At 42.5% G+C, this 21461-nt stretch overlaps 1 pseudogene across 1 annotated transcript; it reads right to left on the bottom strand.

Annotated features, from left to right (window-relative positions):
- Positions 1-5334: 5334 nt before the first annotated feature.
- LOC308551580 (glyceraldehyde-3-phosphate dehydrogenase pseudogene) lies at positions 5335-21459 on the bottom strand (annotated as a pseudogene). The gene is made up of 2 exons (XR_014000613.1): positions 21400-21459; positions 5335-6355 (listed from the first exon to the last, which is right to left on the bottom strand). The product of XR_014000613.1 is annotated as a glyceraldehyde-3-phosphate dehydrogenase pseudogene (transcript).
- Positions 21460-21461: the final 2 nt, after the last annotated feature.

Genomic DNA, 21461 nt, shown 5'->3' with positions numbered 1-21461 from the left:
CTGAGCCTATCCCAATTGTCAATCTACGGAATCTTGAATTAATAAATGACCGTTGTTTTATCCATTAATTTGAAGGATGGCTTGTTACACAGCAAAGCAGATTTTTTTTTTTTTTTTTTTGAGGAGTTCCTGTTCCTGGATCCTGCACTGCAGAAGCAGGCAGTGAATGCGAAGAAAATGGAGAAATTGAAGAAAAAGGTGGCATGGAAGGTGACAGAAATGGGGGGGGGGGCATGGAGGCAGAGGTTGGGAGTAGAATGGAGGGCAGGGGTACAGGGTTAGGGGATTCCCCTACCTCTTCCCTGACCATGGCTGTCCCACAGAAGGAGAAGAAACAGAAGCTCATGGAAAAGCGGAAATATCCAGAGCAGATGGATGCCAAGGACCTAGCCCCGCTGCGACAATGCCTGGGACCTGGCTGTGTGAATCCCACCCGGCCAGGCTCCAAGTACTGCTCAGACAACTGTGGCATGAAGCTGGCAGCTGAGTGAGTGCACCTGGAGGTTAAGCAACAGGGCTTGGGGTAGGGTATGATCTATGCTATCCGTAAGTCCATCCACACCCTATACATTCATCCACCATTCATCCACCCACCCACCCACCCTTACAGCCACTCACCCACTAAACCACCCATCTGCATTCCGTCCACTAACCCTTATGGTCACTTGCCCACCCAGCCACCTACTATCCACCCATCCATTCACCATTTAATCACTTATTCACCAGCTTTCACTCATCTACTGTTTATTATCTTATATATTCACCATTTGGTTACTCATCCACTTCTTTTATTGCCCCTATCTACCCATTCGATTTCTTGCTTTCAGACGCATCTATGAGATCCTGCCCCAGCGCATCCAGCAGTGGAATAACAGCCCCTGCATTGCTGAGGAGCATGGCAAGAAAATGCTCGAGAGAATCCTCCATGAGCAGCAGGATGCCCACACCCGCCTGAAGTACATGGAGTGTCAGTTCCATGAACTTGAGGCCATCATTCTGCGTGGCAAGCAGCAGGCCGTGTGCTATGATGAGGAGGTGAGTGGGAATAGGTAGGGTGTAGTGGAAAGGTACCTGATATCTTGCCCTGCCTATCTCCACTCTGCACTGCTTCACTGGCTCCTCCACTCTCCTGTGCAGAGCACCAAAGTTATCAACGACACCGTCCAACAGATCTTCTGTGTCTCCTGTGGGAAATCCATCAGTATGCATGTTGCCCTCCGCCACATGGAGCACTGCTTCGCCAAGGTTGTGGTATTGGCTGGGGGCCGACTGGGCAAGAGTGTTTTGGCTTGGTGGGGTTCATGGGGAGGGGAACAGGTTTGGTACCTGGGCGTTTGTTGTAGAAGGGGCTACAACACACACCCATGGTTCTACTCATGTGTGCTTTTCTTCCATCCCCAGTATGAGGACGAAGATTGGGTATCAGCCAGTGGAGAGGGGGGCCATTGACTGGGCAGACAGGAACATAGGGTCCAAAGGGGACAAATGTATTGTTTGGGGCTTTGTCATGGGAGGGCATGCAGTGTACATCTACTGTTCCTCCCATTTGTAATCTTCCAGTATGAGTGCAAATCGTCCTTCGGGTCCTTGTACCCCACTTGCATTGAAGGGTAAGTGTGGTGCTGGTCAAGATCAAAAACATTATGTGGATGGGGTCAGGAGCAGGGTGGGCAAGATCAAGGGCAGGATGTGGGTGGGCTCAGAGGCAAAGGTGGGTGAGTTTGGGGCAGGGTATGGGCGAGGTTGGAGATAAAGTGTGGACAGGGTTCAGGATGGGAGCTCCCTCCTCCTGACCTTTAGCACCTCACTTTTAACCTCCCTCCAGGGCCACAAGACTCTTCTGTGATGCTTATGACCCAAAGAGTAAGAGGTATTGTAAACGGCTCCAGGTGCTATGCCCTGAGCACTCAAAGGACCCCAAGGTGAGGCTCTTTCTTTCTCACCCTCCATTCCTTCCCTCCTCCCTGCCTGACCACCTTATTCCTCTTTTCCTCTCTACTTGATTGCCTCCTATTTCCTTCTGCCTTCTGCCTCACTGCCTTCATACCTCCTGACCAACTATTATGTCTCCCCCTCCCTTCCTGACTACCCCATATTCCTGCCTCTTCACTGCCCAATCGCCTTCTAGTCTTACTTTTCTCTCTGCTTGACTGCTGTTTATCTGTACGCTCCTTCCTGAACCCCCTTCCCACATTTCTCTCTCTCTCTCTGCCTGACCATCCTCTAGTCCTCTGCCCCTCACTTCATACCATTCCCCACTCTCTTTTACTTGCTTGACCATCCTCCATTCCTTTCCCATCCCTGCCAGACAGCCCCCATTCCCCCCTTCCTCTCTGCATGGCCTCCCTCAATTCCTCTCTCCCTCAGTTTCTGACCTCCCTCATTCTTTATTTTCCCTGCCTCACTGGCCCCAATCGTCTTTTCCCTGCCTGTCATCTCCTAAATCCTTTCTTTCTCCTTGTGTTACCAGCCTCCATTCTTCCCACCTTCCCTGGCTCATTACTCACCTCCTCCAAGCCTTGCCAACCCTCATTTATCTATTTCTTCTTGTCAGATCTTCCCTCCGCCATTCTGCTCCTTCCTGTTTGATCTCTCTTTTCTTCTGTCTTTCCTGTCTGATCACCTCCATTCCTCCATCCCTGCTTGTTAACTTCTTCCTCCACTCTCCTTGCTTGATCATCCCCATTTGCCTCCTCTTCTCTACCTAATCACTGAATTCATCTCTTCTCCCCTGGTGGCTCACTTCTCATTTCTCTCCTTCCTGCTCAATTGCCCTCCATTCCCCTATCCCTCTCATCATGCCTGCCTGATCATTCTCCATTGCTATCTTCCTTCATACTTCATCATTCTTCATTCTTCCCCACAGGTAACGGATGATGAAGTGTGTGGTTGCCCACTAGTGCACAATGTCTTTGAACTCACTGGTAATTTCTGCCGCCTCCCCAAACGCCTGTGCATCCACCACTACTGCTGGGAAAAGCTGAGGCGTGCTGAGGTGGACCTAGAGCGCGTGCGAGCGGTAGGGCTACAATGCTGAGTGGGGCTGAGGGATGGGATATAATCCTGGAATCCCCCTCTCATGCTGGCCTCCCACAGTTGTACAAGTTGGAACAGCTGAGTGAGCAGGAGCACAAGGTGCGCACAGCTATGAGGAACCGGGCAGGTCTGCTCGCCCTGATGCTTCACCAGACAGTCCAGCATGATCCCCTCACCAATGACCTGCGCTCTAAAGTACACAACTGAGCCATGTTCAACTGAAGTCCTGTACCCAGTATCTTGTGCAAGGGAGACACCCCATGAATTCCTCACACACATGTTTCTTTAACTACTTCTTTCTCAGGGCATCTCAGAGTGTCTCTGTGTTTCTCTGTTCATCATTTGGTTTCCTGTTTCTGTCTATCCCCTTTTGGGAGGGGGTCCTCAAAATTCTCTCCTGTTTCTGCTCATTCTTCTATTCCTGAACCTGGGATGGGCCAGGGGAATCTCATTTCTCACTGCTTAGAGCTTTGTTAATAAAATTTGAAAGAACAGGGCTTTTCATATCCCATGATGGCCCCTAAACCCATCTGTCTAGCCACAAACCCAATTCTGAAACTCTGATGGTAGTGGGTAACAGTGCAACTGTATTTAGAAGCAGGCTGCAGTGTTCATGCAGGAGTAGCTATGAAGTGATGCCCACTCAGTGTTCAGAGGGTCCTCTTCTGTCAGGGGAGCTGAGACTTTACAAAGGGATCTGGCAGTCCTAACCCTTATTCCCTGCAGTCCCCTCCATCCCAGGCCTTCACTTATATAGCTGGTGCTTGATTAGTGCACAGCCAATTCACCAACTTCTTCTGTGTAACTGTTAATATTCCTTAGGCCAGAGGTGTTGGGAAAACGTTGAGATGGCTGATAGAGTGTGAAATGGTACTCCTTGATGTTTCCACTTTTGGACACTGAGGAGAATTCAAGGTGTCATAGCAATCATGCCCTGCCCCTGCCTACCTTGTTCTATCCCTGACTATCCCACAAGGTCCCAGCCCTTTCTGTCAGTTTTGGCACCTGCCAATCCAGTTCTGGTCTGTCTGTCGCCCCCTAGCCCTGCTCATCACATCCTGTCCTCCTCCCCTCAACACCCTGCTCTGGCTCTGCCCTTTCCAGCCTGTCCTGTCCACTGAGTTTCCATCCAGTCATGCCCGTTTCAGGCCTATAGGGTTGCCAGAAGGGTACTGAGACCTCTGACATATCTGCCTTTGCCAGCCCCAGTCAGGCCTCCTATGCCAGTGGAGGTATGTCTGGTAACACTGCCTGTGAGTACTGGTCCCTTATTAATTTTTTCATTAATTTTCACAATTACATTTTCCCCAGGGACTCACATATTTTACTTAAATATTTAAGTATGTTGCTTTAGACTTATACCTCACATTCCATTATAACTAGTTTATATTACTACTTATCTGGTGCAATAAATATTTTTTCTTTTATTACGACTATTGTATTTTTCTTTCTTTTCAATTTGACCAGATTTGTTAGGGGTTGATCCATATAATTAATTATTTGAAAGTACCAGATTTTGTTTTTATTTATTTAAGCTTAAATTTTGGTGAATTGCCATTTCTTGAGTTTTTGTTTTGTGTTTCATTTTCATGTGTTTGATTAAGTTTTTTGTTCTTTTTCTAATTTCTTTTTTATTATATTTATTGAGGTAACATTGGTTAATAACATTATATAAATTTCAGGTGTACAACATTATAATACAACATCTTTATACTCTATTGTGTGCTCACCACTCAAAGTCTAGTCTCTTTCCATCACCATATATTTGACCCCCTTTACTGTCTTTGTCCTCCCCAGACCCTCCTCCCTTCTGTTGTCTGTGTCTATGAGTTTGTTTTTTGTTTGTTCAATTGTTGCTTTTTGTTTTATATCCCACATATGAATGAAATCTAAATTCCTAACTCAGTTACTCTTGGTTTCCCAGGGGGTTTTTTTGTTGTTGTTGTTGTTTTTTTATAGTAATGGATTTGAGGCTATACACTTTCCTCTAAATGTAGTTATATCTCATAAACTCTGGAATGAAAGGTGCAACTTCAGAAATGATTTATCATTTTGATCTCAGCTATTGAGGAAAGTTTCTTAGTTTATTTATTTATTTTGGGGGGCTACAGTGAACTTTATTGATGGTTCATGACAAGGTAGGGCTCCTTAAGCTCCTCCTCTTTTTCAGGTGGTCTGGAATGGAAATTGTGGAGGTCAGGAGATTCTCAGTGTGTTGGGGGATCCATTTGAGTCAAGGACTCCCCAGAAGCTGAGGGCCTCTCTTCCTCTCACTGGGGCTGATGGTCCAGTGGACTCTTACTCCTTGGAGGCCATGTGGACCACAAGGTCCACCACCCTGTTGCTGTAGTCAAATTCATTGTCATACCAGGAAACTAGCTTGACAAAGTTGTCATTGAGGGCAATGCCAGCCCCAGGATCAAAGGTGGAGAAGTGGGTGTCACTGTTAAAGTCCCAGACAACCACCTGGTCTTCAGTGTAGTCCAGGATGCCCTTGAGGGGACTCCTGAAGCCTGCTTCACTACCTTCTTGATGTCATCACATTTGGCAGCTTTCTCCAGGAGGCAAGTTAGATCCACAACTCACACATTGGGGGTGGGGACATGGAAAGAAGGCCATGTCAGTGAGCTTCCTATTCAGCTCAGGGATGACCTTGCTGACAGCCTTGGTAGTGCCAGTAGAAGCAGGGATGATGTTCTGAGCAGCCTCTGGGCCATCCATGGTCTTTTGGGTGGCAGCGATGGCATGGGCTGTGGTCATGAGTACCTCCACAATACCAAAGTTGTCATGGATGACCTTGGCCAGGGGGCCAAGCAGTTGGTGGTGCAGGAGGCATTGCTGACAACCTTGAGGAGTTTTCATACTTGTCATAGTTCACACCCATCACAAACATGGGGGCATCCACAGAAGGGGCAGAGATGAAGACCCTCTTGGCTCCACCCTTCAAGTGAGTCTCAGCCTTCTCCATGGTAGTGAGGACACCAGTGGACTTCATAATATACTCAGCACCAGCATCACCCCATTTGATGTTGGCAGGATCTTGCTCCTGGAAGATGGAGATGGACTTTCCATTGATGACAAGCTTCCCGTTCTCAGCCTTCAGTGTGCCTTTGAACTTGCCATGAGTAGAATCATACTGAAACACGTAGACCATGTAGTTGAGGCCAATGAAGGGGTCATTGATGGCAACATTATCCACTTTGCCAGAGTTAAAAGCAGCCCTGGTGACCAGGCGCCCAATATGGCCAAATCTGTTCACTCTTATCTTCATCATTGTGTCTCAGGGTTGCAGCTGGCACTGCGCAGGAAGACAGGCTGCCTGAGAGACAGGAGGAGCAAAGAGCCAGTGTTTTTTTTTTAAATGCTCACCGGAGAATATGTTTAGAGAGGGAGAGGGAAAAGGGAGGGAGGGAGAGAGAGAGAGAAATAAAGTGAAATGTCAATGTGATAGAGAAACATTGATTGGTTGCCTCCTGTACACACCCAGACCAGCAACCTAGGTATGTGCCTTGACTGAGAATCAAACCCACAACCTTTTGGTGTACCTGATGACACTCCAACCAACTGAGCCACCTGGCCAGGGCTCTTAGTTTGTAACTGATTAAGGTAGTTTGTCTTTTTTTTTTGTAATATGGTTTTCCTGTGATCAGAGAATGCAGTTGTTGAATCTAAATTTGTAAACATCATTCAAGATTTTCTTTGTGGCCTGGATACTCAATTGAATTTTGTAAAACTTTCATGAATATAAGAGAAGAAACTACATTCTTCGTTAGGTACGGATTACTCATTATGACTTTTCAATCTAGTTTGATGATTAAGGTTTCTTTACTCATTTTTTTTCTTTTTGTCTACTTCAGCTGTTATAGTATCAAAAGATAGAATAAATGTAAACAAATTTCTCTTTGTGGTTCTGTGGTGTTTTTTTGAGGGGGTAGGTTTAGGGTTAAGGAAGGGAATCCTAAAGTGTATATCTTAGGCTGTCTTTCACAATGCCATTAATGTATTTTCCTTGTTTTGTCTGTTTAGGCTTTTGAGTTTGAATTTTATTTTGATAAGTACATCACAACTGTTGCTTTTATTTTGCTGCCACTTACCTGGTTTATCTTTGCCTAGACCTTTGGGTTTTGCTCTTTGTTTAAGATAAACTTCTTGTAATTATATGTAAGTATACTTTTTGCCCTAATCCCACATTTGTGTCTTGAGATTCAATCCATTTAAATTTGAGTAATTATAATAATCTTGTCTTTTTGTGTTATGTTTATTATCAATTTTACTATTTCCTAAATATAACTTTTATCCTTTTCTTCTTCCTAATAGCTTAATGAATTTTCTGTTCTTTTTCATTCCTCCCCCTTACCTCATTAGTTTGGAAAATTTTATTTTTATTAATTGTCCAATTATACACATTTTAATTTCTTTTTTCAATAATTTTTATTCTTTTAAAAATTAAAAAATATTTTCAATTTCAGTTTACATTCAATATTATTTTGTATTTGTTTCAGGTGTACAGCATAGTGGTTAGAGAATCATATACTTTACAAAGTGTTCCCTCTGATATTTCCAGTACCCACTTGGCACCATACATAGCAATCATGTAATTTACAAAGTGATCCCCCCAATATTTCAAGAACCTACCTGGCATCATATATAGTTATTACAATATTATTGACTATATTTCCTATGCTGTACTATACATCCCCATGACTGTTTTGTAACTACCAATCTGTACCTCTCAGTTCCTTCACCTTTTTCACCCAATCCCCCAAACCCCCAGCCCTCTGGAAACCATCAGTCTGTTTTCTGTATCTGAGTCTGTTTCTGTTTTATTTGTTCGTTTATATTCTTCTTAAGATACCACATATAAGTGAAATCATATGGTATTTGTCTTTCTCTAGCTGACTTATTTCATTTAGCATAATACCCTCTAGGTCCATCTATGCTGTCATAAATGGTAAGAATTCATTCTTTTCTATGGCCAACTAATATTATACTTCTTATTTATTATTTATTTATTTATTTATTATTATTTTTTTAACCCTCACCTGAGGATATTTTTTCCATTATTTTTTCAGAGAGAGAGAGAGAGAAACGTTGATGTGAGACACATTGATTGGTTGCTTCCCTCATTCAGCCAGGACTTTGATCGAGCCTGCAACCAAGATATGTGCCCTTGGCTAGAATCGAACCCAGGACCCTGCAGTCCGCAGGCCGATGCTCTAACCACTGAGCAAAACTAGCTAGGGCTCCACTTCTTTATTTAAATCTTATCACCTATTGTGTACCAGTATACCACCTGTCTATTGATGGGTACTTAGGTTGCTTCCATATCTTGGCTATTGTAAATAATGCTGCAATGAACATAGGGATGTATATATTCTTTCGAACTAGTATTTTGGGGTTCTTCAGATATATACTCAGAAGTGAAATCGCTAGGTCATAAGTCACTTCCATTTTTAATTTTTGAGGAACCTCCCTACTATTTTCCATAGTGGCTGCACCAATCTGCATTCCCACCAACAGTGCACAAGGGTTGCCTTTTCTCCACATCCTTGGTAACACTTGTTGTTTGTTGATTCATTGATGATAGTCATTCTGACAGGTGTAAAGTAATATCTCATTGTGGTTTTAATTTGCATTCCTCTGATGATTAGTGATGTTGAGCATCCATTCATATGTCTATTGGCCATATGTATTTCTTTGGAGGAGTGTCTAGTTAGGTCGTTTGCCCATTTTTAAATTGGTTTGTTTGTTTCTTTGGTGTTGAGCTGTATGAGTTTTTTAATAAATTTTGTATATTAACCAGTTATTGGATGTATCATTGGTGAATATCTTCTCCCATTCACTGAGTTGTTTCTTTTGCTGTGCAAAAACTTTTTAGTTTGATGTAGTCCCATTTGTTTATTTTTTCTTTTGTATCCCTTCCCTGAAAAGATACAGCAGAAAAAATATTGTTACAAGAAATATTTGCAATTTTAGTGCCTATGTTTTTTCTAGGAGTTTTATGGTTTTGAGTCTTACATTTAAATCTTTAATCTATTTTGAATCTGTTCTTGTACATGGTGTAAGAAGGTGGTCTAGTTTAATTTTGTTGCATGTATCTGTCCAATTTCCACAACAATATTTATTGAATAGACTGTCTTTACCTCATTGTATGTTCTTGCTTCCTTTGTCAAATATTAATTGACCATAAAGGCGTGGGTTTATTTCTGGGGTATCTATTCTGTTTCATTGATCTATATGTGTATTTTTATGCCAGTACCATACTGTGTTTTGTTTTTTTAAAATTTATCTTTATTGTTGAAAGTATTACAGGTATTTAATTTTTTCCCCATTGACCCCCTCCACTTCACTCCCACCCTTTCCCCAGGACTTCACCCCATTATTGACTGTGTCCATGAGTTATGCATATATGCATGTAACTTCTTTGGTTAATCTCTTCCCACCCTCCATTCCCCTTCCCTCTTTCCTCTGAGATATGACCATCTGTTGCATGCTTCAATGTCTCTGGATCAATTTAGTTTGTCAGATTCTTTCATTCATTAGCTTCTTCTTAAAGAAGACCCTTCAACATTTCATGTAGTACTGGTCCTTTAGCTTTTTCTTATCTGTGAAGCTCTTTATCTGACCTTCAATTCTAAACAATAGCTTTGCTAGGTAGAGTAATCTTGGTTGAAGGTTCTTGCTTTTCATCACTTTGAATATTTCTTGCTGCTCCCTTCTGGCCTGAAAAGTTTCTGTTGAGAAATCAGCTGACAGTTGTATGGGTGCTCCCTTGTAGGTAACTAACTGCTTTTCTCTTGCTGCTTTTAACATTCTCTCTGTCTTTAACCTTTGGCATTTTAATTATGATGTGTCTTGCTGTGGGCTTCTTTGGGTTCCTCTTGTTTGGGACTCTCTGTGCTTCCTGGACTTGTAAGTCTATTTCTTTCCTCAGGTAGGAGAAGTTTTCTGTAATTATTTTTTTTTTCAAATAGGTTTTCAATTTCTTGCTCTCTTTCTTCTCCTTCTGGCACATTAATAATACAAATGTTGGGCCGCTTGAAGTTGTCCCAGAGACTTCTTACACTCTCTTCATATTTCTGGGTTCTTTTTTCTTTTTGCTCTTCTGGTTTGGTGTTTTTTGTTTTCTCATGTTTCAAATTGCTGATTTGATTCTCAGCATCCTCTACTCTGCCGTTGATTCCCTGTAAATTATTCTTCATTTCAGTTGGTGTAGCCTTCATTTCTGATTGGCACTTTATTATGTCATTGATGATCTCACTAGTTTCCTTAATAGCCTAACTAAGATACTTGAACATCCTTATAACCATTATTCTGAACTCTGTATCTGTTAGCTTGCTTGGATCTATTTCATTTAGTTCCTTTTCTAGAGATTTCTTCTGTGCTTTCCTTTGTGACATGTTTCTTTGCCTCCACATTTTGGCTGCTTCCTGGTGTTTGTTTCTATGTATTAGGTAGAGCTGCTATGTCTCCTGGAATTTGTAGAGTGGCTTTGTGTAGTAGGTGTCTTGTAGGGTCCAGTGGCTCAGACTCCCCAGTCACCTGAGCTGGGTCTTCTAGGGGTTCCCCTGTGTGGGCTGTGTGCACTGTCCTATTGTAGTTGAGCCTTGGTTGCTGTTGGCGTCCCTGGGAGGAACTGACCCCCAGGCCAATCAGCTGTGAGGACCAGCTGCAACTATGGCCAGAGAGCTGCTGTGCTGGAGACACCCCTATGGAGCAGGATTTACTTCAGTGGAGCTTTGGTGTTCACCAAGTGCGCTCCTTGAGTGTATCACTTGTGGATGTGGTAGGGTTGTAATCCAGCGTGGTTGAGTCTGACCACCAGGTGCACCATCTCTGGGGCCTCCTGGGAGGTGCAAAGTCAGCCTGTGCCAGTGCCTTGCCCAGGGCCACCTAGCATGAGCTACACAGCAAACCTTAGTTGGCTGCTACTTGTGTTGGGCTTGGAGGTGTCCAGGAGAGGCCAAGCTATGAGCCAATGCAGGCTGCTGCTAGTGCCAGGCTTGGGGCCACTTATTGAGCCATATGGGGCACGCTGCTGCTTGTTTGAGAGATTTTAGGAAAGTCCTAAGCATGGGGCTGGAGAGGCCACTTGCACAGAAAAGCCACTGGAAATGGCTTGGATGAGCTTGCAGGTAGGGAGGGGCAGGGCCTCTGGGAATCACCAAGGGGGGGGCCAAAGGAGTGAGTCAGGTGCTGGGGATTCAAATATGGTGCTTGCCTGCCGGCTGTGTACAGGGAGGACTCGCCAAAAGAGCAATGGCCTCTGCCAGCTCGTCTGCCTGGGAGAAAGCTGCCCCTCCACCTCTAGCCCAGATTTCAGGCAGGTTAGTTCCTCCCCAAGTGTCCCAGGTTCCTTTCAAGCTGCTGCCCAGTGCTGGGGCTCAGAGGGAGCACGTCTGAGTGAGTTCATGCGTAGGCTTTTTAAGAGGAGCTGCTGGGGTTCCTGCAGCCTCCGTGACCCTCAGAGACAGTCCCTGCTGGTTTCACAGCCCGGAGTTTTGGGGATGTCTTTCCCGGCCCTGGAGCCTGAAGCTGGGGGCCTGCTGTGGGGCTGGGACCCCTCAATCCTCCAGGAAACCCCCACTGCCGAGATTCCCTCCTGGGTTTAAACCACGGCACCCGGTGTGGGCCCGAGGCTGCATCTCTGTGATTCAGCCGCAGTTCTCCCGTGTCTCTGCCCCTCCTACTGGTCTTGGTGCTCCTTCAGTTCCCTGGTTGTAGGGCTTCTGTTCAGCCAGATTATCAGGAGGCTCTGAGTGACGGTGGTTCTGTATTTTAGTCGTAATTTTGATGTGGTTGCAGGAGGCGGCGGGTGCAGCTGTTACCTACACCGCCATCTTGTTTCTCCTTTCCCTTCTCCATTTTTAAGACCACTTCCCTAGTTCAAATCCTCATGACATCTTACTTAGGTCTTTTCCAGAGTGCCACCTCCTTGCTATCTCTTCTTTCACACTTCTACAGACCGTCCTGTAGGCTACTGCTGGGGTATCTGAAAACACATCAAGTCTGGCAGCCCTTGCATCTCTGGAAACAATACAAAAATATCATTGTTTCAATGTAAAATTGTTTTAAAAAAATTACATTGGGCCTGGCTGGGTGTGGCTCAGCGGTTGAGCATTGACCTAGGATCCAGGTGATCGGGGTTTGATTCCCAATCAGGGCACATGCCCGGGTTGCGGGCTCCATCCCCAGTCAGGGGCGTGCAGGAGGCGGCCGATCAATGACTCATCATTGATGTTTATATCTCTCTTTCTCTCTCCCTCTCCTTTCCTCTCTCTGAAATCAATAAAGATATATTTAAAAAACAAACAAACACAACAACAACAACAAAACTATCTTTAAAAATTACATTGGTCGGCTGCTCCTGGAGCTCCTCAGTTGTGAGAGAAATAGCGAGCGGGGAAGACAGGCTTGGGGAGCCCGCACCCATGTCTCTATTTCTTATTATTATAGCAGTGCCTTTAACATTTCTTGCAGTCCTAGTTTGGTGGTGATAAACTTCTTTGGCCTTTTTGTTTTTTGGTCTGGGAAACTCTTTATTTCACCATCTATTTTGAATGATAGCCTTGCTGGATAAAGTAGTCTTGGTTTCAGATCCTTGGTTTGCATTACCTTGAATACTTCATGCCATTCCCTTCTGGCCTGTAAAATTTCTGATGAGAAATCAGCCTATAGCCTTATGGGAGCTCCTTTTTAGGCAACAGACTGCTTTTCTCTTGCTGCCTTTAAGATTCCCTCTTTGTCTTGAACTTTTGGCCTTTTAATTATGATATGCCTGAGCATGGGCCTCTTGAGTTATTCTTGCTTGGGACTCTCTGTGCCTCCTGAACTTGTGTGACTTTTTCCTTCACTAGGTTAGGGAATTTTTCTGCTATTGTTTTTTCAAACAGGTTCTCTAACACTTGCTTACTTCCAACCTCCTCTGGCACTCCTATAATGTGAATATTGTTATGTTTCATGTTGTCCCACAGCTTCCTTAGACTGTCCTCCTGTTTTTTAAGTTTTTTTCTTTTTGGATCTCTGATTGAGTGATTTTTTTTCTACCCTGTCTTCTAATTCACTGATCTGATCCTCAGCTTCCTCTAATCTGCTGCTTATTCCTTCCAATGTATTCTTTATTTCTGCTATGTCATTCTTAATTTCCTTCATAGTTTCCATATCTTTTTTCATGCTGTTGAGCATCCTCACAATCAGTATTCTGAACTCTATATGTGATAGATTGCTTATCTCCATTTCATTTAGCTCTTTTTCTGGAGACTTCTCTTGGTCTTTCATTTAGGGCTTTTTTTTGTCTCTCCATTTTGGCTGCCAAATTAGGTTGTTTATATGTATTAGGTGGATCTTCTGGGACTCTCAGTCTTTTTAGAGGGTCTCTGGTGCAGACCAATGTCAGACACAGTTCATTACTGGCCCTGAGTACTCTCTTTGGAGCTATCAACAACCCTTGGCTTGAAGTCCCCTCTACTGGGGCTGGTTTCATTTGGACAAGACCAAGATGCACACTAAGGTCTGCTTTTCCAAGGCCTGGGTCCAGAAGCAGATCAGGCAAAGACTTAAAGCTCCCAGAGATCCACCTCTGCTTGCAGGCTCATTGATCTCATAGGCTGTAGACCATAGCAAGGTGTAGACTCCACAGGGTGGGGCAAGAGGTTTTCCAATGGATGGGGCAATTGCTTCTGCCCCTAGGCAAAAGTTGCCTGGTTGGCAAAGGTCTCCCTGAGAACTATGTCCTCTGCAGCATGAGGGTATGACTCAGCACAGGAATCCAGATGGCTGCCCTCTGAGCTCCGTCTTCAGAGTCTAAAACCCCAGATTCTTCTCACACCACTCTAGTCCACTTTGCCTTTCCCTCTGCCAGAGCCCACGGTGAGTGGCTACACAGTAAACTTTGTGCATTGGTCCTTTAAGAGGGTGCCTGCATTTCCAGCTATCTCTCCCTGGTAGATAGAAACCTTGCTGCTTTTCGCAGCCAGATGTTATGTGGGTACCTTTCTCAGTTCTGGTGCTCTTGGCTGGGAAGCCCAGCTTGGGGTTTAGGCGCTAAAGTTCTCAGTGGGAATGTCCCACAGCTAAGATCTCCCTCTGGACCTTCAGCTGCTGCCTGTGGGAGCCCAACCAGACCTCTCATGCCTCTGCACTTCCTACCAGTCTCTATGAGGTCTCTGCTTTAGGTCCTTGGTTATGAGGGTTGCCGTTGATTATTCAGGATGGTTTTTCTCTATTTTAGTTGTAATTCCAGTTTGGTCGTGGGAGAGTGTCAGTGTAGCTTCCACTCAATACGCTGCCATCTTGGAATCCTAGGACTTTTGTTTGTGGGAACTTTTTTTATTTCATTAGTTGTAATTAGTCTGTTCAGATTTTGTGTTTCTTGATTCAAGTTTGGAAATTGTATGCTTCCAGGAATTTATACATTTCTTCCAGGTTGTCCAATTTGTTGGCATGTAGTGGTTCAAAATATTTTCTTATAAACGTTTGTATTTCTGTGGTGTCAATTGTTACTTCTCCTCTTTAATTTCTGATTTTTATTTATTTGAGTCTTCTCTCTTTTTTTCATGATGATTCTGGTTAAAGGTTTATCAGTCTTGTCTATGTATTCAAAGAACCAGCTCTTGTTTCATTGGTCTTTTGTATTTTTTTTTTTTTTAGACTCTAATTTGTTTATTTCTATTCTGATAATTTTTATTTCGTTTCTTTTACTCACTTTGGGCTTTGTTTATTCTTGTTTTTCTAGTTCCTATAGGTGTAAGTTTAGGTTGTTTTGGTTTTTTTGAGATTTTTCTTGTTTCTTGAGGTAAGCCTGTAATGCTATGAATTTCCCTCTTAGGACTGCTTTTGCTGTGTCCCATGGATTTTGAGTTGTTGTGTGTTCATTTTCATTTGTGTCAAGGTATCTTTTGATTTCTTCCTTGATCTCATTGTTAACCCATTCATTGTTTGGTAACATGTTATTTAGCTTTCATTTGTGTGTTTTTCAGTTTTTTCTTATAATTAATTTTTAGTTTCTTACCATTGTGGTTCAGAAAAGATGCTGAAATGATTTCAAACTTCTTAAACTTATGGAGACTTGTTTGGTGTCATACCATGTTCTATCCTAGAAAATGTTCCATGTGTACTTAAAAAGAATGTATATTCTGCTGCTTTGGGATGAAATGCTCTGAAAATATCAATTAAATCCATCTGATCTAGTGTGTCATTTAAAGCTGCTGTTTCCTTGTTGATTTTCTGTTTGGAAGATCTATCCATTGATGTCACTGGGGTGTTAAAATTTCCTACTATGACTCTATTACTGTTAATCTCTCCCTTTATGTCCATCAAGATTTGTTTTATATATTTACGTGTTCCTATGTCGGATGCATAAATGTTAACAAGGATTATATCCTCTTGTTGGGTTGATCCCTTTATAATGATGTAGTGTCCATCTTTGTCTCTTATTACAGCCTTTGATTTATTTATTTATTTATTTTAATTTTTAAATTTTATTTTTGTTTAAAATATTACAGATGTCCCTTTTTCTCCCCAATGACCTGTTCCACCCCGTCCCATCCCCCTCCCCAGTCCCTCTACCCACCACTGTCTGTGTCCTTAGGTTGTGCATATATGCATATAAATTCTTTGGTTACTCTCTCCCCTTACACCTACCCATCCTCCTCCATCCCTCTGACATTCGTCAGTCTCATCTATGTTTCCATGTCATTGAATCTATTCTGTTCATCTATTTATTAAGTTCTTTAGATTCCACGTATAAGCGAGATCATGTGATATTTGTCTTTCGCTGCCTGGCTTATTTCACTTAGCATAATTTTCTCCAGGTCCATCCATACTGTCCCAAAGGGTACGAGATTCTTCTTCGTTACAGCTGCGTAGTATTCCATGGTGTAAATGTCCCACAGCTTTTTTATCCCCTCATCTACTGATGGGTACTTGGGCTGTTTCCAGATCTTAGCTATTTTAAACTGTGCTGCTGTGAACATTGGGGTGCATATATCCTTTCTGATGAATGTTTCAGGATTCTAAGGATACATTCCTAGGAGTGGAATCACTGGGTCAAAAGGTAGTTCCATTTTTAATTTTTTGAGGAACCTCCATACTGTTTTCCATAGTGGTTGCACCAGTCTGCATTCCCACCAGCAGTGTGCTAGGGTTCCGTTTTCTCCACATCCTCGAAAGCACATGTCGTTTGTTGATTTGTTGATGGTAGCCATTCTGACAGGTGTGAAGTGATACCTCGTTGTGGCTTTAATTTGCATCTCTCTGATGATTAGCAAAGTTGAGCATTTTCTCATGTGTCTCTTGGCCACCTGTATGTCCTCTTTTGAGAAGTGTATATTCAGGTCCTTTGCCCATTTCTTAATTGTGTTGTTTGTCTTCCTCTTGCTGAGTAATATGAGTTCTCTTTTCTTTTTTAAAAAAATATATCTTTATTGATTTCAGAGAGAAGAAAGGAGAGGGAGAGAGAGAGATAGAAACATCAATGATGAGAGAGTCATTGATTGGCCGCAGCCCACAACCCGGGCATGTGCCCTGACCGGGAATCGAACCTCCACCACCTGGATCCTAGATCGGTGCTCAACCGCTAAGCCACGCCTGGCCGGGCAAGAGAATTCTTAATTTAAAAGCATGTAGCCACCAAGAAGATGCACCAATCAAGAGCATTTATGTGTGTGTATGTGTATGCTTTTTAAATATATAAAATAAATACTGATATAATAGGGAAAATTTTTCAAATATTCAATTACAGTGGAAGAATAATATATCTCACAGAAATGGATGGATCAAGTAGATGAAATGTGTAAGGTACAAAGACTGGAATACTACAACTATCAAACTTGATATTTTATATATCTACATTTGATCTGTATTTTGTACTCAATAGAGAATGCGCATGTTTTATACATAAATGAAACATTCTGAAAAATTCTCCTTGCACTACGCCATAGAGGAAATAATATTTCAAAATTATATCACACAGCCCTGGCCAGTGTTGTTAGAGCACTGGCCCATGGACTGAAGAGTCCTGGGTTTGATTCCCGGTCAAGGGTATGTACCTGGGTTGTGGGTTTGCTCCCCAGCCCCAATCGGGGCATGTGCAGGAGGCAACCAATTGATGTCTCTCTCCCATTGATGTTTCTCTCTCTCTCCCTCATCCCTCCCTCCCTTCCCTCTCTTTCAAAATCAATGGAAAAAATATCTTCAGGTAAGAATTACACAAAAAAATATTATATCACACCCACCATATTCACAGACCACAATGCAATAAAAATTGAGGTAAAAACAAAGACACAGTGAAATAAGCCAGTCAGAGAAAAACAAATGCCATGGAATCTAATGAACAAAATTAACTGATGAACAAAATAGAACCAGAGGCATGGATACACGGAACAGACTGACAGATGTCAGAGGGGAGGGGGGTGGGGGGACTGGATAAAAGAAGGTAAAGAGATTAGCCAAAGAACATATATGCATAGCCCATGGATACAGTGTAGTGATGGCCAGAGTGAGGGGGTGTGGGGGTTGAATGGAGGTGGGCAAAGGGGGAGAAATGGGGGACATCTGTAATAGTGTCAAAAATAAAAAAGTTTAAAAAAAAAGAGAGAGACATAAAAACAAAAATTCAAATGCCTGGACATGGATGATTCCAAAATAATTATACTGGGTGAAAGAAGCCAGACACAAAACAGAAAATACTGTATGATTCCCTTTCTTGTTGTTGGACTTTTTTTAATCCTCACCTGAGGATATTTTTTCCATTGCTTTTCAGAAAGAGTGGAAGGGGGAGAGAGAGAGAAATATTGATGTGAAAGAGACATATCAATTGGTAGCTTCCTGCACATGCCCTGACCCAGGCCAGGGATCGAGCCAGCAACCAAGGTACAGTGCCCTTGGCTGGAATCAAACCCAGGACCCTTCAGTCCAAGGGCCAACACTCTAACCACTGAGCCAAACCATCTAGGGCTGATTCCATTTCTATAATCTCTTAGAAAATGCATATGAATCTACAGTGACAGAAAACATGTCAGTGGTTACTTAGAAGTGAGGATGAAGAGAGTGATGGATTACAAATAGGGATGAAGAAACTTTGAGAGGGGCAGTGATAAGACTATTCATTATCTTGATTGTGGTGATGTTTACATGGGTGAATACTGACTTGACAAGTTTTGCTTAAAAATGAAAATTTTAGAGCACTCTAATTTAGGAACATAAAAAAAAATCCTAAATAAAACATTAGCAAACAGAATCCAAAAGTATATTGAAAGACTAATACATCAGGAATCTAATCGACAAAATAAACTGACAAACAAAATAGATCCAGAGGCATGGATGTATGGAACAGACTGACCAGTCTCAGAGGGGAGGGGGGGGTGGGCGGCTGGGAAGAGATTGACCAAAGAACTTGTATGAATATATGCATAGCCCATGGACACAGACAACAGTGTGGGGAAGGCCTGGGGTGGGGCAGGGGCTGGGTAGAGGGGAGCAAAGGGGGAGGGAAATGGGGGACATCTGTAATACTGTCAACAATAAAAAAGTGAGGGATTATCAAGATGCTCTGTTAAATTACAGATTGCTACTCCTCCTCAAAGTAAAAAAAGAAAGACTAACACATCATAACCAAGTAGAGATATAGTAGGATTCCAAGGGAAGTTTAAAATTTTTGGAGTGTAATAATATAAGTCATCATATTAGTTGAACTGAACTAATATAACGTTAGAAGTTAAGAAAACAACATGGTTTCAAAGCCAAGACAAAGTAAGATCTGGGGACCAGTATATCTGACAAATTGCAATTGGGGAAAGAAACTGGAATCAATGAGTACAGATTGTGTCCAGGATTTCTAGTAGAACGTTTCAGTAGTACTTACTATTTTTAAATTGCACTATTTCTTAAAAACTAATTGTGTGTTACATAATGTATCTGCAATCAGAAAAGCAGTAAATCTGATACTGGCACATTAATAATTCTTAACAATCAAACATGCAAGTGGTAGGAAAGCTCTTTATAGAAGAAAGTCAGCTAATAAATAGAATTAGAAAATCACCGTTTTGCATCCCCCCAAGTTAATCATTGTTTCAGGTGAAGATCATCAATGGATGCTAAAACCATCTTGTGAAAATATACTTGAGTGTTATGGGCTGAAATGTATTCCCCCCAAATTCATATGTTGAAGCCCTAACCCCCAGTATCTCAGAATGTGAATGTGATATATTTGGAGATAGGGCTGTTAAAGAGGGGATTAAGGTAAAATGAGGCCTTTAGGGTGAGCCCTGATCCAATCTGACTGGTGTCCTTATAAGAAGAGGAGATTAGGACATATAGAGAGACACCAGATGTGCACAAAGGACAACCATCTGAAAAGGCAGTAAGAGGATGACCATATGCAAGCCAAGGAAAGAGGCCTCAGGAGAAACCAAACCTGCCAGCACCTTGAGCTTGGACTACAAGCCTCCAGAACTGTGAGAAAATAAATTTCTGTTACGGCAGCCCTAGAAAACGAATACATTGGGGAACAGATTATTCACAGGGTCCCCAAAGAATTAGCCCACAGATAAATATAAAAGGAAAAAGATCTATTTACAATAAAGAAATTATTAGCATTACCAAATATAGGATGCACAGAAACATGCTTCCAGACATGATTCACTGAGAGGGACACCTCACTGATGTAGATTTCTTTCCCAAGCTGTTTAACCTGAATCTATTAATGAGGAAATAATAAGAATTGCGCCCAGCTGGGCATGGATCAGTGGCTGAGTGTCGACCTAGGATCCGGGAGATTGCGGTTCAATTCCCAGTCAGGGCACATACCCGGGTTGTGGGCTCGATCCCTAGTCAGGGGCATGCAGGAGGCAGCAGATCAATGACTCTCTAATCATTGATGTTTCTATCTCTCTCTCTCCCTCTCCCTTCCTCTCTCTGAAATCAATAAAGATATATATATATATATATATATATATATATATATACATATATATATATATTTATAACTTAAAAAAGAAAAAAAAGGAAAAAAGAAATGCACAGCCATCTACAAGACAATTGGCATAGGCTCTTCAAAAATATCAAGGTCATGACAGAAAAAAGAGGCTGGTAAAATACTTTTAAAGACTAAAGAGAGATTAGAAAAAGGCATGACAACCAAATATATGAACCCTGTTTGGATTTGGGATTTTTTTTTTAAGTTGCAAAGAAATTTGGGGATAATTAGAAGAATTTGAACTTGAACTGCATGACATTATTGTACCTTTGTTAAATTTCTTAGGTGTGATGAGAGTTGGTTTTCTTTTTGGGGGGAGGGGTGATGGAACTGTTCTATATCCTGATGGTGGTGGTGGATACACAAATGGACACATGTATTCAAATGAATGGAACTGTATATCAAAAAGTTAATTTAAAAAATGTTTTTATTTGTTTTAGAGAGAGAGGAAGGGAGAGGGAGAGAGAGAAACATCGACCACCTGCCTCCTAAAAGCCCCCTACTTGAGATCGAGCCCAAAACCCGGGCATGTACTCTGACTGGGAATCCAACCAGCAGCCTCTTGGTGCATGGGATGGCGCTCAACCAACTGAACTACACTGGCCAGGGTGCAAAAGTTAATTTTACTATGTAATAATTTTTTTAAAAATATATCTTTATTGATTTCAGAGAGAGGAAAGGAGAGGGAGAGAGAGAGATAGAAACATCAATGATGAGAGAGTCATTGATTGAGCCCGCAACCCGGGCATGTGCCCTGACCGGCAATCGAACCCCGATTGCCTGGATCCCAGGTCCACACTCAACTGCTGAGCCATGCCCGGCCGGGCTATGTAATAATTTTTAATTAAAATTTAAAATCACAACTCAGATTCTTAGATGTGAGAATGGGCTTTTGGCTCTGCAAGAAAATGTTCTTGTTCTTAGGAGTGTGGCAATATGGAAAGATGACCCAAATGGGGACAGAGACTACTTAGAGCTTCCTACAGCAAGGGAGTCAGCAACCCTTACTTGTGTTTGGCAGAGATTCGAAGGTAGGCAAGGGAGTGGGAAAGCTTTATAGTGAAAAACAAGAAGGCTTCAGGTGTGTTCTGATTGGAGGCTGCTGGCATGGGGAAGTTGGAGGTGGGCTAAATAGAAATGAGGCATCATATGTGATTGGTTAGGGGAGCAGATTTGGATTTGTCTGATGGGACTTGAGTTGGAAATGGAGAATGAGGGCAAAAAATGAGGAGACTGGCAGTCATTGACCAAATCCTGATCATCTAGACCAGGGATGGGGAACCTTTTTTCTGCCAAGGGTCATTTAGAAATTTATAACATCATTCGAGGGCCGTACAAAATTATCACCTTAAAAATGCTTCATTTGGTCAAAATTTTAATTAACTCACCCCTAATGTGATGGCTGGAACTGCTTCTCTTTGGTGAGGCTTTGGCAGGGCTACACCAAATA

The sequence above is a fragment of the Miniopterus schreibersii genome (genome assembly GCF_964146895.1).
Source record: "Miniopterus schreibersii genome assembly, chromosome: X".
NCBI classification, from domain to species: Eukaryota; Metazoa; Chordata; class Mammalia; order Chiroptera; family Miniopteridae; genus Miniopterus; species Miniopterus schreibersii.
This window is presented reverse-complemented; position numbering and strand designations above follow the sequence as displayed.